Raw genomic sequence first — 14405 nt, 5'->3', positions numbered from 1 at the left:
TTGGGGGAGATGTATCAAACCTGAGAGAGAGAAAAAGTGGAAAAGTTGCCCATATCATCCAATCAGCTTCTAGCTTTCATTTATCTATCACAGTCTATAAAATGATTGGGTGCTATGGACAATGTCTCCATTTTATAGCTCCAGGATTTCATACATCTCCCCCTTCCCTGTCACCACAGAAATAACTCCTGCCTATATTAATTTTTAAGAGCCTGGGGTATCCTGACATTAACTGTCACACTGCTCCTAACTATTGCAATTTAAGTCCTGTGATCTCTGACTGGCTATCTAGTGGACTTTGGGCCTGATTTAGACCCGCTCGCGATTGCATAGCGCTCACAAGCGGGTCGATGGTGGGCCATTGTGCATGCGTGGAGTGTGCGAGCCCCAGAGCGAGTGAGAAATCACTCGCTCCGGGGCTCGCTACAAGACGGGGCAGCTGTCGATGTTGATCGACGGTTCGCCCCGTTTTGTAGGCGGGGAGGGGGGGGTGGCTGCAGAAACTGAGGCGTTGATGTCAGTAGTGAACTTCCTGCAGGTAGCCCACTCAGGGTCTCCTCGCAAGCCCGATGGTCATGATAATCGCGACCATCTCCAGGCCACATGCATACGCTGTGGGTGGTCACCCACCGCTGTGCGAGCGGCCTGGAGGCCGGTCAAAAAAAATTAGGGACGCCCTGATTCAGAGCGAGCACACGCAAATAGCGTGCGCCTCTGAATCAGGGCCTTTGCCCACATCAGTCTACACTGCACTGTTGTTTGTGCATATGCAACAGTCTTTTAAATTCAGCAGTGCATATTGCTGCAAAAATGGAGCATACATACCTAAAAGTCCAGGAGACTCCCAATTTTTCGATTAGTCCCCAGGACCCCATTATTATTCTCCCCATCCTGCCCACTTCGCTAGGAGATCCACACACTCTTCCAGGGAAGAGTGTGTGGATCTCCTAGCGAAGACACACTCTTCCAGGGAAGAGTGTGTGGATCTCCTAGCGAAGTGGGCAGGATGGGGAGAATAATAATGGGAGTTGCGGTTATGTCAATAGTAGGCACAAAACTTTTGGCAAAACTGACACAAATGGCTGTATCACTGCGCTGGATGCACCAGGTGACTGCCCATCTGCTATTCAAATTCAAAACCCACAAATGTTTTCAATAAAAAATGTTATATATTATTAATAAATTAAATATATAATCAAAACAGCTCCAATAGTAACATACCATGAATATTCATATTGTGACATCAATAATATCCGAAATTATAAACCAGATATCTTCTGGCTAGGACTTTTGGTGCCTTAAATATAACTCCATCTTCCTTTTAAAGCCTTCATGGGTGAGGAGTACCTACACATGTATCCTGCTACATCATTGACGATTATGCTACAAATGTGCGCACGCATCGCACCATGCGATTACCCGCAGCAGCATATGCTACGCTATACTATGGCGTGCACTGCAATCGCACCATGCATTCCTATGGCGGCTCGGGAGCGAGCGCAGTGCGTGTATACGCTCGCAGGCGCACGCCTTGTGCCATGCATGGCATGATTTGATGCGTACATAGCAAAGATGTAGCAGGACACATCTGTATCTTAATAGAAAGACATGATACTTTGGTGGTATCTATACAAATAAAAGTGTATAGTATAGTACTACGCAGTTGTAGATGCAGAATAAGAAAACATGTTGACAATACTCTTTCAGAATACAATGTGTCTATAAATACAGAACATACATCTAATTAACTCTATACTAGATTATATCATCTCTGATTTCCTTCTTGGTCTTTGACAAAATGCTTTAATGTTCTGACATAGGGCTCTCTTCACATGCCTGGTTATTATCATTTTCCTGGGGTTAAATATTTCTGTGTAATCCAGTTTGCATGACTATGTGATGTGATCAGTCTCGCTTTTCCATCCCATGGTATATGGGTCAATATGGTCAAACCAAGGTCCCTGTGCATGCAGGTGTGACAAAAGATGGAACATAGGTTTGGCAGGTGGTCTGGTGCACAGACATAGTTGATGGAAATAATGGAAGAAATAGAGTATGTATATTTATTAATTTACAGACTCTACACATAGGGCCGTATTCAATTAGGCTGCTGTTATCGGATGACTTCATTGTCGCCTGTTTCAGGTGCGAAAAGCCTTTGTTAAAAAACGGGGATAAGTTTTCACCATGTAATACATGGCAAAAAACAATGCAGAATTGGGGTTTAGGGGTGTAGAATAAAAAAAAATAGCCTGCAGTCTTTTAATGTTCCTTAAAAGTAATCTGTGTCAAAAAATTAAAAAAAAAATCATCAGGACACCCCAAAAAATGTTCTTATGTACTTTCATTTTGGGGGTACTTTAATTTTGGGGGGTCCCCAAGTATGCGGCAGGTGTTTTCTAGAATGCAGCAGGTGGATTTTTGAAGAATTTTAAAAAATGACTTTAGGGGCTTAAAAATATGCTTGCACCCTTTTTCATGTACCCCAAATTTGATGGGACTAGTTATTTAAAAAAAAAGGCTAAGTGCTATTCTTCACCCCTTCTTCTAAAGCCGCATTTATGCACCTGCCGTGGCTATTAAAAACGCCGACTACCTTCAGCAGCCCAAATCGGGGGTACCCATAGTGATCCCCCATGTCAGGACATCTTTAAGGGGGTGACAGGAAGATTTTCCGAAAATTGAATGGTTACCTTTCCGCCGGGTCCTGTTTTTGCCGGATCCTAACTGAATACTGGAATAAAGCGGGCACGTACCTGATACTTTATCCCAGAAAAAGCAGGGATGATGGCGAAAAGTCCGACCTCATAATTGAATGCCCCCCATAGTCTTTTGTCTTTCACATCTAATAAAACCTTGCAACAGAAATATTTTAACATCTTTACATTGCAGTCAAATCACCCTTCATCATCGCACCCATTATCAGATTTATCGGGTGAGAGCAACTTCACTTTGTTAAAGAGTTAACACTTGCTCATGTTGGGACTCTCTCTCTACTTCACTTGTATCCTCCTGTAACCAAGCTCCTCCACATAACTCCACTTGCAGAACTCCTCTCTATAATGTCTCTCTCTTTACCAGATGGTCCTGTATAATATGGTAACTGGGATTTCCATACCCGACTAATAAGGACACTTTACATGTACAGTAACCGTGCTTCAGAATACTATTCTCACACTTGTTAGGATAAGCTGCACGCTAAACTATTGGGGTTCACACCTGGTCTAACTTGACACTCTGCCTATCAATTTACATATTGATATTGCATGTTCCTATCCCACTGTCTTGGCACTTCACTATATACTCTCAATTCTCACAGACCTCAGAACATTTCTCCATCCCTGCTCATCTGCTTTACCAAGTACAACTCTGCTTAATGCTGAACTTGACACATTGAACTCTGATCTCTGAACTCTTTGAACTCAATGACCTCCTCTTATGCCCCAAAGAGCAATTAGAGTGACTTCATTTTTATATCTCTGGTGGCTGGGATTGATGGTGAGCATTTTTTGCAGTTGATGTGGCTGGGCATGCATGCGTTTGGTGTAGATGGGTGAGCACATGAACGCATGTGGTTAATGGGTGTGGATTGACAGATAGACAATCAATAGATAGACACCAGAAGGTAGAAAGTGAATGGTCGACAGGGTCAGAAGGTTGATGGGTAAATGGTCGACATAGACTTAGAATGATAGGGTTAAAAGGTCATCAGGGTCAAAAGGTCAACAATTAAATGGTCGACATGGACTTAGGTTTGGAGGGTGAAGAGTTAACATGCAAATGGTCGACACAGAAAAGGTCGACATATTTGTTTTTTTTATTTTAACTCTAATCCTAACCCTAAACCTCTCCCTAGTGTCTAACCCTAACCCTCCTTCTGGTGCCTAACCCTAACCCTTCCCCTAGTGCCTAACCCTAACCGCCCACTTCCGCAGCCTAACCCTAGCTTTTCGCCTATTGCCTAACTATAAGTGTAAACCTAACTTTAACCCGAAAAATAATGAAAACCATGTGTCAACCTTTTCTGTGTCAACCATTTGCATGTCGACTTTTTGACACTGTCGATTATTTAAATGTTGACAATTTGACCTGTTGACCTTTGGACCGATCAATCTTTTGACCCTGTCAACCATTTACCTGTGGACCTTTTAACCTGATGACCTTTTGACCCTGTCGACATAGTCTATCTGTTGACTATCTACCTAGTTACTGTTTACCTTCCATCTGGATACTGTGGTTAATGGATTAGCACATATTCAGTACACTCTAGTCCCAAAAGTAATGGGATAGTAGTATGTAAAGGTAAGGGTATGGTAGGTGGTGTCACCATACTGTGACATCTTGGAAATGTCCAGACCTGCATCAGCTGTAATCTGACAACTCGTGAGTCAGTTTGAACACCAGCTAGACTGCTCATGGCAAGGCGATGTGAATTATCTGAGTCAAAACGGGACATGATAGTGGGTGCCCGACAGATGGGACATTCGATTTACAAATTTTTGCGAACATTCAACATTCCTCAATCTACGGTCTCACGTGTGTGCCGAGAATGCCTCATGGAAGGCATTCCCACCCACCATGGACAACACAGTGGCTGACCACAGATGCTTAATGATCGTGACCAGCGGCGTCTGACCAGAATTGTCCGTGATAACAGACAAGAGACAATGGTTCAAATCACATCCACATACAATGCAGGAGGTACCAAACACACATCCAGCAGGTCAGAGCAGCATTCTTTAGTTGTCATGGGATATGGGAGCAGAAGACCCACCAGAATGCTCCTTGGACCCTGGAGGACTGGTAACATTTGGCATTGTCCGATTAGTCATAGTTCCAGTTGTTTCATGCTGATGGTAGGGTACGGATGTGGCGCAGACCCCATGAGGCCATGGACCCCAGTTGTCAACAAGCCACCGGGCAGGCTGGTGGTGGTTCTATAATGGTGTGCGGTGTGTTCACATGGCATGGGTTGGGTCTGCTGGTCCAACTGAACACGTCATTGACCGGTAACCTCTACATTGCATTGCTTGATGACCATTTGCAGCCCTTCATGGGCGGCATGTACCCCCACAACGATGCAGGATCATGCACCATGTTGTCAGTTCCAAGTTGTCCAGAATTGGTTTGAGGAGCATTCTGGAGAGTTCACACAAATGGTGTGGCCACCATGTTCACCCGACATGAACCCAACCAAGCATTTAAGGGATGTGGCGGAGAAGTCCATTTGCTCCCCAAATCCTGCACCAACAAACAGGGAGCTGTGTAAAGCTTTCCAGATGGCATAGGCCAACATCTCTTCCGTCTACTTGTGGAATCGATGCCACATCAAGTTGCTGCACTTCGTTGTGCCTAGGCTGGAGAATGTGCAGTAAAGGAATCATGGTGGTAGGTTTGCCATTTGAGTTGAAAAAAATAGAAAGGTGGGCATTTGTGCATTTGAAGTGGGAGATAAGTGGCTTCTTTGCTGCCCTTCTTGACACCAGGCCATCCTCCAAAAGTCTTTGTCCTGTGTCATACCAACAGTAAAGCGTCCTGAGACCATCCTCCAAAAGTCTTCGTTCTGTGTCACACCAACAGTAAAGCATCCTGAGGCCATTCATTTGTAGGGTTGCTTCTCAGCCAAGGGATTGGGATCACTCACAATTTTGCCTAAGAACACAGCCACGAATAAAGAATGGTACCAAAACATCCTCCAAGAGCAACTTCTCCCAACCATCCAAGAACAGTTTGGTGACAAACAATGGCTTTTCCAGCATGATGGAGCACCTTGCCATAAGGCAAAAGTGATAACTGTGGCTCAAGGAACAAAACATCTAAATTTTGGGTCCATGGCCAGGAAACTCCCCAGACCGTAATCCCATTGAGAACTTGTGGTCCATCCTCAAGAGGCGGGTGGACACACAAAAATGCACAAATTCTGACAAACTCCAAGCATTGATTAGGCAAGAATGGGTGGCCATCAGTCAGTATTTGGTCCAGAAGTTGATTGACAGCATACCAGGGCAAATTGCAGAGGTCTTGAAAAGGAAGGCTCAACACTGCAAATATTGACTCTTTGCATAAACTTAATGTAACTGTCAATAAAAGCCTTTGACACTTATGAAATGCTTGTAATTTTACTTCAGTATACCATAGTATCATCTGACAAAAAGGTCTAAAAACACTGAAGCAGCAAACATTGTCAAAAGTGTCATTCTCAAAACTTTTGGCCATGGCTGTAGATTCAACACCACAGGACAGCATAGCAAGTCCACATCTATATCAATTCCCACACTGAGCAGTGACAGGCAGCTGCCTGTTAGATCCAAGGGTCAGACTGCCAGATAATGGGGGCAAGTGCATATGCCATGCTCGGGTGACAGTTCCCACAAGAGCACCTGAAAGATAGACCTTAGTTGTCCAGCCCAGCAACTTGTATTTATTTATATTGCAGATGCCACGTGTTGGATACAAGTAAACAACCACATACAGCTCATGTTGATGTATTAAACCTTACATCACCAGAAGTATAGAGTTACTTTGCAGCAATAGAGACCCAACCTTCCTTAACTCATTCCAAACCCAATGGCTGATCTCCATAACTTCTGACTTTCTGTGGAACACAAGCCAAAGTATCACAGTCCAATCATCTACCTTCATGAGCTACGCTCATTCTGCTTTATCAGTATACCCACCTAGGACTTCAGATACACATATACAGTAAGGACAATTACAACAGTGTAAATCTGCTTAAATGTGAGTGTCATACATTACGCCATACTACTTAAATATAAATAATAAAAATATGAATTTTTACATGTAAAAATAATTTCCATCTTTTTTCTAGGTTTCCTTAACCTAATGAAGACTTAGTCTTGTAAGGTGATCTGCCCACAGCTGTCTTGTGCACTTAGTTAGAGCAACTTGGAAAGAAAAAGACCAGTCAGAGGAATTCAGTTTCCCTAAAAATAGAATCGATATACAGCCTGTGACATGCCACTTTTCAGATTACTCTGGTGGGAACAGCATTGAGCTGATGACCCCTGTAATTGCTCTTGACATCTATCCCATATTTGATTAACTTACTTTTTGTGGACATTTTTGTAACAAGTGGTCTTACAGTACCAAGGGGCGAACAGGACCTACGGTTCTTAATAATTTTAAAGTGATGCAGTTAATAGCCACTGGCTGCACAGTGTACTCGTATTGGAAATACTAACCGATCCTAACCAAGCAAAGGTAGGTAGATATACAATATACAGCGGTGTCTGACAATCTTTTTCTTGTCATCGCCCTAGACTTTGCTTGACAGAAAAAAAAGAGTAAAAAATAAAAAGAAAGGATTAACACAGGAAATGTAATACATAGAATCATATTTATGGAAGATTTTGGCCATATGTTTTCAGATAAAAAATGAAATTATGAAAAAAGCCTACAAAGCTATTTGTTTTACACTGTGTTACATTTTTGCTGAAGAATAGGTATTATCTGCTGTGTTCTTTTCCAAGAGATTTATGGAATAGATCCGTGTGTTACGGTGTTCTCTGTTATTCCTTCTGCGTTCTGCTAACAAGAAACATTTTGGAGAAACATTTAAATGAAGTGAAGATATTTGTTTTTGAATCTGTTACTGTTTTGATCAGAAAAAATTTTTTTTTTTTACTGGAATCATTCACAGAGAAACTGTATTAGTTATAACTTTTGTAGAGTGTTATAGAATCATATTTATGGAAGGTTTTGACCATAAGTTTTCAGATAAAAACTAAAATTATGAAAAAAGCCTACAAAGCTATTTGTTTTACACCGTGTTACATTTCTGCTGAAGAATAGGTAATTTCTGCTGTGTTCTTTTCTTAGAGATTTATGGAATAGATCCATGTGTTGCGGTGTTCTCTGTTATCCCTTCTGCGTTCTGCTAAAAAGAAACATTTTGGAGAAACATTTAAATGAAGTGAAGATATTTGTTTTTGAATGTGTTACTGTTTTGATCAGAAAAGAAAAAGGGTTTTTTTTTACTGGAATCATATTCACAGAGAAACTGTATTAGTTGTAACTTTTGTACAGTGTTAACCATAAGTTTATTAATTAAAGAAAAACAGACTTTAAGATTCTAGCAGTCTCCCGTGTGCAAATGCACTGTAAGCCCATAACAGCACATTCATTGTTTCATTACTGTCATATTGAGGCCATGGGGGAAACCCCTGTTGTTTACTGGTAGTTTACTGTGCAGACCTGGTTTATAACCAGTTTTCTGCAAGGTAACATTATAGTTCTTGAACATCACCCTCACAAAATGATTACTGTAAATAGATCTGCATGAGTTGCAGGTACTTTCAGCAGATCATGTGTTAGTTTTATGTGTCACAAGACTAAAAACACTTTTACTAGTTTGTTTCTGATTAGATTATTACAGTGTTGTTGCTATGGATTTTGTACAGGTCCTTCATCCAACACCATTAGCTTATGTCAGAAATGTAAAGATCTAGATACCAAAGTGCACGTGGATCTACTGTATAGTAAAGCCGGCTACACATTTGTACGCCCGGCAATCGTGCCGATGCAGGGGGCGATTTCCCTTCACCCCGCTCCAAAGGAAACAGTTCCATCCTTTATTAATATGTACATCTTTGCATGCAATCTCGTGTGATTGGTCATGCAGCACGGCCATTCACACGATATCACATGCGACCCGTGAGAACACGCAGTCAGGCATACACACTGCATGATATGCCCGATTTGCCCAAATCGGCTCTATACCGGGCAAGCGTGTACCCACCCTAAGAGTAAATTATTAAAAAAGTATTGGTAGAATTCACATACAATAACAGTTTAAGAGCAACATAAACTAAATTAATCTGTTATGTAAGGGCATGGGATAAAATTTGCAAATACATGTAAAACTTTTCATATTTTGATAGAAATTAAGATATTATAACACACAGTGTTTACTTTTTTTAGGTAGCGTATAGCAAACTGTTGTACTGTAATTAGACATTTTCAAGCTTAAAAAAAACTATCAGTGTGGTTTCTATTAATAGGTTTCAAACCAGGAAGTCTGGTGTACAGTACATAGGAATAAAAACTTCCCCAGTTGCAGTTTTATGTAACATAATTAACTTTCTTATAAACTCCTGACACATATCCTGCCACTGGACCCACAGGACATTTTTTGGGGGAATTCGAGGAGGAAGGGGACATAATGTTCTTTTTGAGAGTAAGAGGTATATTTACTAAAGTGCGGGTTTTTAGAAGTGGAGATGTTGCCCATAGCAACCAATAGTACTGAGAGTAATATTGAGAATATTCTGTTTTAAATTATGGCAAAATGAATAATAATTTTAAGGATATATCATGGTAAAGTGATATGAAAGTATTTTATGCAGAGTTCTGCTTTATATAATATCCTTTAATAGCTTTTCTGCAAATGAGCAATACTAAACTGGGTACCGTGAGAAAAAGAAAATTTCCATGACAACAGAATTGCGTTTGATGATCATCTACATAACACTAACGCAATGTAAACATAATAGATGTAAAACACAAATTCTGTAGACTAGACTGTTGCTTAGTCAGTGACATGAAGTAGAATGACCAGTACACAAATATGGCAGTGTGTGCAAGCAACTCCTGAATGATTTCCAGCCAAGTAAAAAAGATGTTCTTACAACCAGTCAGGCTTTAAAGCTTTCGTAATGTAAAGCACATTGGTTTTATGGTTTCTCTCTGCCAAGTTGAGAGGTAACAGATTGTGACACTTGAAGGCCTCATCTTAGATAGCCTTTTAATTGTAAAGTCATGAAATCTTAGAGCTATCACATACAGTATTGTAGTTGTTAAGGTTGAAAAAGACATATGTCCGTCGAGTAGAACTTTCCATTCACAAATAATCCCAGTTCATCCAAAGGCAGGGGAATAAAACTGCCATGAAGTATTACACAATTATCGGGGAAATAATACTTACTGACCCTATTTTGGCAATCGGACAATTCCCTAAGCCACCAGATTTACTATTGTTGTCTATTGCTGTCCCCTGATTTACGTATGCTGTTATTTTTTTATTATAATTTATTATAATTGGTTTTGTAACATATATGTTCCTATTTGTTTTCATTTCCTGTTCTTAACAATTATGACCAGTTCTTCACGGTTGCTTCTTTCACAACAATATTCAATGAATGATGATCTTTTCTTTAGTCTATATAGAGTGTCAACCATTACCAGTTGTGTATCCTTTTCATAGCTAGAGATAGATAGAAGATAATAACTGTGATAGGGCTTTAGCCAATATACTGTATAAAGGAGGGTACCGCCAGCAACAATCCTATTATATCATTATTATTACTGACAAAAACTGTGCCTGTTCTAGGTTATGGTTTCGCATGGAGAAGCCTATTTGATATTGCCCAAGTATCATATTGCGTTGGTACTTGTACTGCCATGATAACTGTTCTGTTATCGCTAATTCTAGATGGTGATAACAGAACAAAACCATCTTGGTATAAAGCATTTTTTTAAATCAAACTTTTGTTAACATTAGTAGAACTGCTTTACAAATGCGCAGGATTGGAGACTGGCCTGTCAAAGCGGCAAGTTAACCGTTAGAAAGTACCAAAATTGAGTGATCTAGGACATTTTGATATATGTGCCCCTGAATCTTTCTCCCATATACGAGGGATGAACATATGTTCCCTGTTGAGTCCCTAAAACTGACTGTTTGATTTTTAAAGGGAAACTACAATAAAAGAATCACTTAACGAATGTTACCTAGCTACATACTGTATTATCACATACATTCCATGATATATGGCTGCTATCAACATATTACACCACTATATAAAAAAATAATAATAAACATTTACTAAATTTGCCACAGTTAACTTAATGTAAAAAGTAGATTAGCAAGATCATAGCTTATTTTCCACCTAAAAATTTTGGAAACATACTATAAGTTTACTACAACAGAGCTTTGGAAGTCCAGGCTGCTGATATTTGTAGTTTCACATCAACTGTAGACTCGCAAGTAGCCCTTTGTTGTAATATGTAACAACCAATCAGATTACTGTTTTCATTTATACAGTCTGTGCCAAACTTTTCAAAGCAAAGTCTATTAAAAAAGCTACATTAGAAAAATAGATCTGTTTGTTCTCGCCTTGATGCTTCAAGTATACAGTATACTGTACTGTATAAAACATTTTAATAGTTTTAAAATACAAAGATAGATTAAGCATGTGGTACATTGTCTATAGCTGTCTTCTTTTATGTCCATACTTTTTATTGGTACACTAAGTCAGCCTGAGATATTAGATTTCTTCTGAGATTTTCTTTATAGTAGATGAACAAAGTATTTCTTTGCATCTTGCTTTATCCATGTCAGCCCTTTTTTATCCCGCAAATATCTGATTTGCAATAGTATTTATTTTCTTAGTACTTAGCTGTATCCTAATTCTTTGCTCTGTGATTATTTGTCTTGCAGAAGGAAATCTGCGCTCTCTGCATTGATTATAATCTTATCCAGAGGTCAGCTTATTTACATTTTAAAAAAGGAATGAAAATAAGCAATGAATCATATAAAAACATAGCTGAAAAACACATAGGAAAGCTATAATGCCAAATAATATATAAACTATTTCTGTTTTTTTATTATTCATATTATTAATAGCAATATAGACTTTAATTATTATTTATATTTTAATAGCAATATAGATAAATCAGACACTGAGTACACACACTGGCTGAGAGGCACTGAGTCTGGCTCCCTATGACCTTACGATAGTCATCCTATCTCTCAGAGCATGAGTACCAAAATTAGACTGCAGGCAACAAGGTAGAGGGTGTTTGTTTAAACTTGTGTTTGAGGACTAGTAAAAAATCATATATATGCAATGTACAGAATTTCTACAATAATCTTTGAAAGTTTGTTTTCCGTTGGTGCTTTATTCATTTCTATTTATAAAGAGAGAAGTCCAGGTTAGCCGGGCAGTGTATTATATGACAATGAGTGAAAAAAATTGTGTTATTTGTATTTAGCACTAACCAGAAATAGAATTCAGTTTACAATCCCTCTGACCCCACTGAATGAAGCTGGGAGATTCTGACAATCCCTGGCTGAGCATAGGCTAAACAGAAAATTGTACCTTGTTTTGTCCCCACAAGCAAAACTAAGGGGTTGATTCTGCAGAGGACACAGGAGCTATTGCAACTTCTAACATGGTAGCAGCTGTGATAGCTGTAATATGGCAAGGCAGCTGGAGGCATCACGTCTCCTCCATACATTACTGATCCGAGCTGCGTCCAAGGACGCAGCATGGGGTCATCTGGGAAACGGAGGCCGTCGCTGTCACCTCTCTGCCCCGGAATGGCAGCAGATTGTGAATCACTGACAGTCTGCTGCCGAACTCCATCCAACATCGTACTGCACATGTGCACGAATGGGTCTGATGCATGTGCAAATTCCCGACCATTGGGAATCTGCGATCAGCAGTGTACTAGTGTGTGCTGCTAAATCAGGCCCTAAGATTTTGTATTGCAGTATGACATATTAACTGGGGGTAAATGGGTAAACATTGAGCATTTTGGGCTTGTTCCTTTTTATCAGGTGCCCAAAGAACCTTTTTACCCAACAGAATAGCCTGATTCTTACAAATTTTCATACTGTGGCTCTTGGTAAGCAGGACATACAAGCCTACATTTTTCTTACCCCTCTGGGAGATTTTCTGGTGAGGAGATACAGCTGTCCACTGTGGGAGAATGGCTAGGTGAAGCCTATCATTTGGCCCCACTCCTGTGATGCAATGCCTCAAACTGCAGCTTCACACAAAGGGGCCAGGGCTATGGTGATGCAACTCACTAGGAATAGATAAGAGGATAAAGCAAAATACAGGGGATCAAGACATGAGGAGAATAAATACAGGGGTTGTATGATATGGGAGAAAGTAGATACAGAGGTGGACAATTATTTGAGGGTAAATCACTTAAAGATATAAGGTATAAGGATAATCAATACGGGGCCATGAAATGAAAATCATCAATACTAGGAAGTCACAGGCACAGTGTATGACAAATTATGGGTTGTAAATACTACTGTTTGTCTGTATGTATGGTGGTCAGTAGAATGCTCTCTGTATTGTACCATAGTCGCTTGTATCCTCTTTTTATTGTATGGCGGTCAATAAATGTTCTCTGTATTGTAAAGTGGTCACTAGGATGCTGTCTGCTTATATATGTTCTTGTAAATTGCTCTTTGTAATGCATGGCAGTCACAAAAATTGTCTTTGTATTTAATGGCAGTAACAAGAATGCTCTCTGTATTGTATGACAGGCACAAAAATGCTTTTGGTAGTGTATGACAGGCACAAAAATGAGCTTAGTATTATTAGCATTCAGAAGACTGATCTCTATATTGTATTTTGGTCAAAATGCTTTATAGATATTGTATAGTTGTCACAAGTGTGTTTTCTGTATCATATGGCAGTTATTATGGTGCTCTCTGTATGTACTGTATGAGGGTCTCTAAAAGGCTCTCTGCATCGTATGTTGTTCACTTAAATGCTCTACATTTTATATCTATCACTAGCATGTAGTTATTGAGTCAGCATTCAGTATGTTGACATAATTTATGTTGAAGAGTGAACATGTTGACAATTACAATGTCGCCATGGACATAATGTGGACATGGTCATTAAGTTGACATTGTGAATGTTGACAGTCACAGTGTTGACATCACAGGTTTAAGCATAGGGTAAGGATTAAGTTTAGGTTATGGGTAGGGTTAGGGCTTTAACAGTAGAAAAACGTTCTGTCGACATGCTGACAGTCAACAAACACAATGTCGACAGCATATTGACATAATGCCCATGCCGACATTCAGACAATGATGACATTCTGGTGTCAACGTTCTGAATGTAAATGTCACACGCCGGCCTGGAGACCCCAGAATCAGACCCCGTCGCTTACCTGTGCAGGCGCTGACCCGCGCTGTCTTCCGGCTCCCGCGCTGTACGCTCCTTCCTCTTCTCCCAAGGCAGTCTCCGCTGTTGTCCTCTGGAGGGTCCCGCTGCTGTGCTGCTCCCACGCCGGCTCCTGCTGACCGCTGGTCCCCGCTGACTACCTCCAGGAAGCGCTGTCCTCCGGTCAATGGGCGCGGCCATCTTGGATTGCCCATGTGACCCCACTACCACCAATGAGGAGCCTTCTCCTTCTCTCTCAGCCTGTCAGCTCCCAGTGTCCACTATAAAAGGATCCCCAATGCTCACACAAGTTGCCAGTGCAACTAGTTTCTTAGTTTAGCTAAGCAAGCCTTCCCACTGCGCTCCACGTAGCCACTCAGCTACCAACATCTACCCACGGCTATCCAGCCGCTCCACGTAGCCACTCAGCTACCAACGACTACCCATGGCTATCCAAACGCTCCACGTAGCCACTCA

At 40.5% G+C, this 14405-nt stretch overlaps 1 protein-coding gene across 2 annotated transcripts in view; it reads left to right on the top strand.

The window, feature by feature from the left end:
- Positions 1 to 7008: 7008 nt before the first annotated feature.
- The window catches only part of FGF13 (fibroblast growth factor 13), a 421117-nt gene continuing 413720 nt past the window's right edge, over positions 7009 to 14405 (top strand). For both annotated transcript variants that reach the window (XM_088465791.1, XM_088465786.1), the window contains exon 1: positions 7009 to 7221. The gene's annotated coding sequence lies outside the window, so the exon portion shown is untranslated. The remainder of the gene's footprint in view (positions 7222 to 14405) is intronic.

The sequence above is a fragment of the Taudactylus pleione genome, unplaced genomic scaffold (genome assembly GCF_031769625.1).
Source record: "Taudactylus pleione unplaced genomic scaffold, aTauple2 ptg000064l, whole genome shotgun sequence".
In the NCBI taxonomy this organism is placed as follows: domain Eukaryota; kingdom Metazoa; phylum Chordata; class Amphibia; order Anura; family Myobatrachidae; genus Taudactylus; species Taudactylus pleione.
The sequence above is the reverse complement of the archived record's forward strand: the minus strand, read 5'-3'. Positions and strand labels throughout refer to the sequence as shown.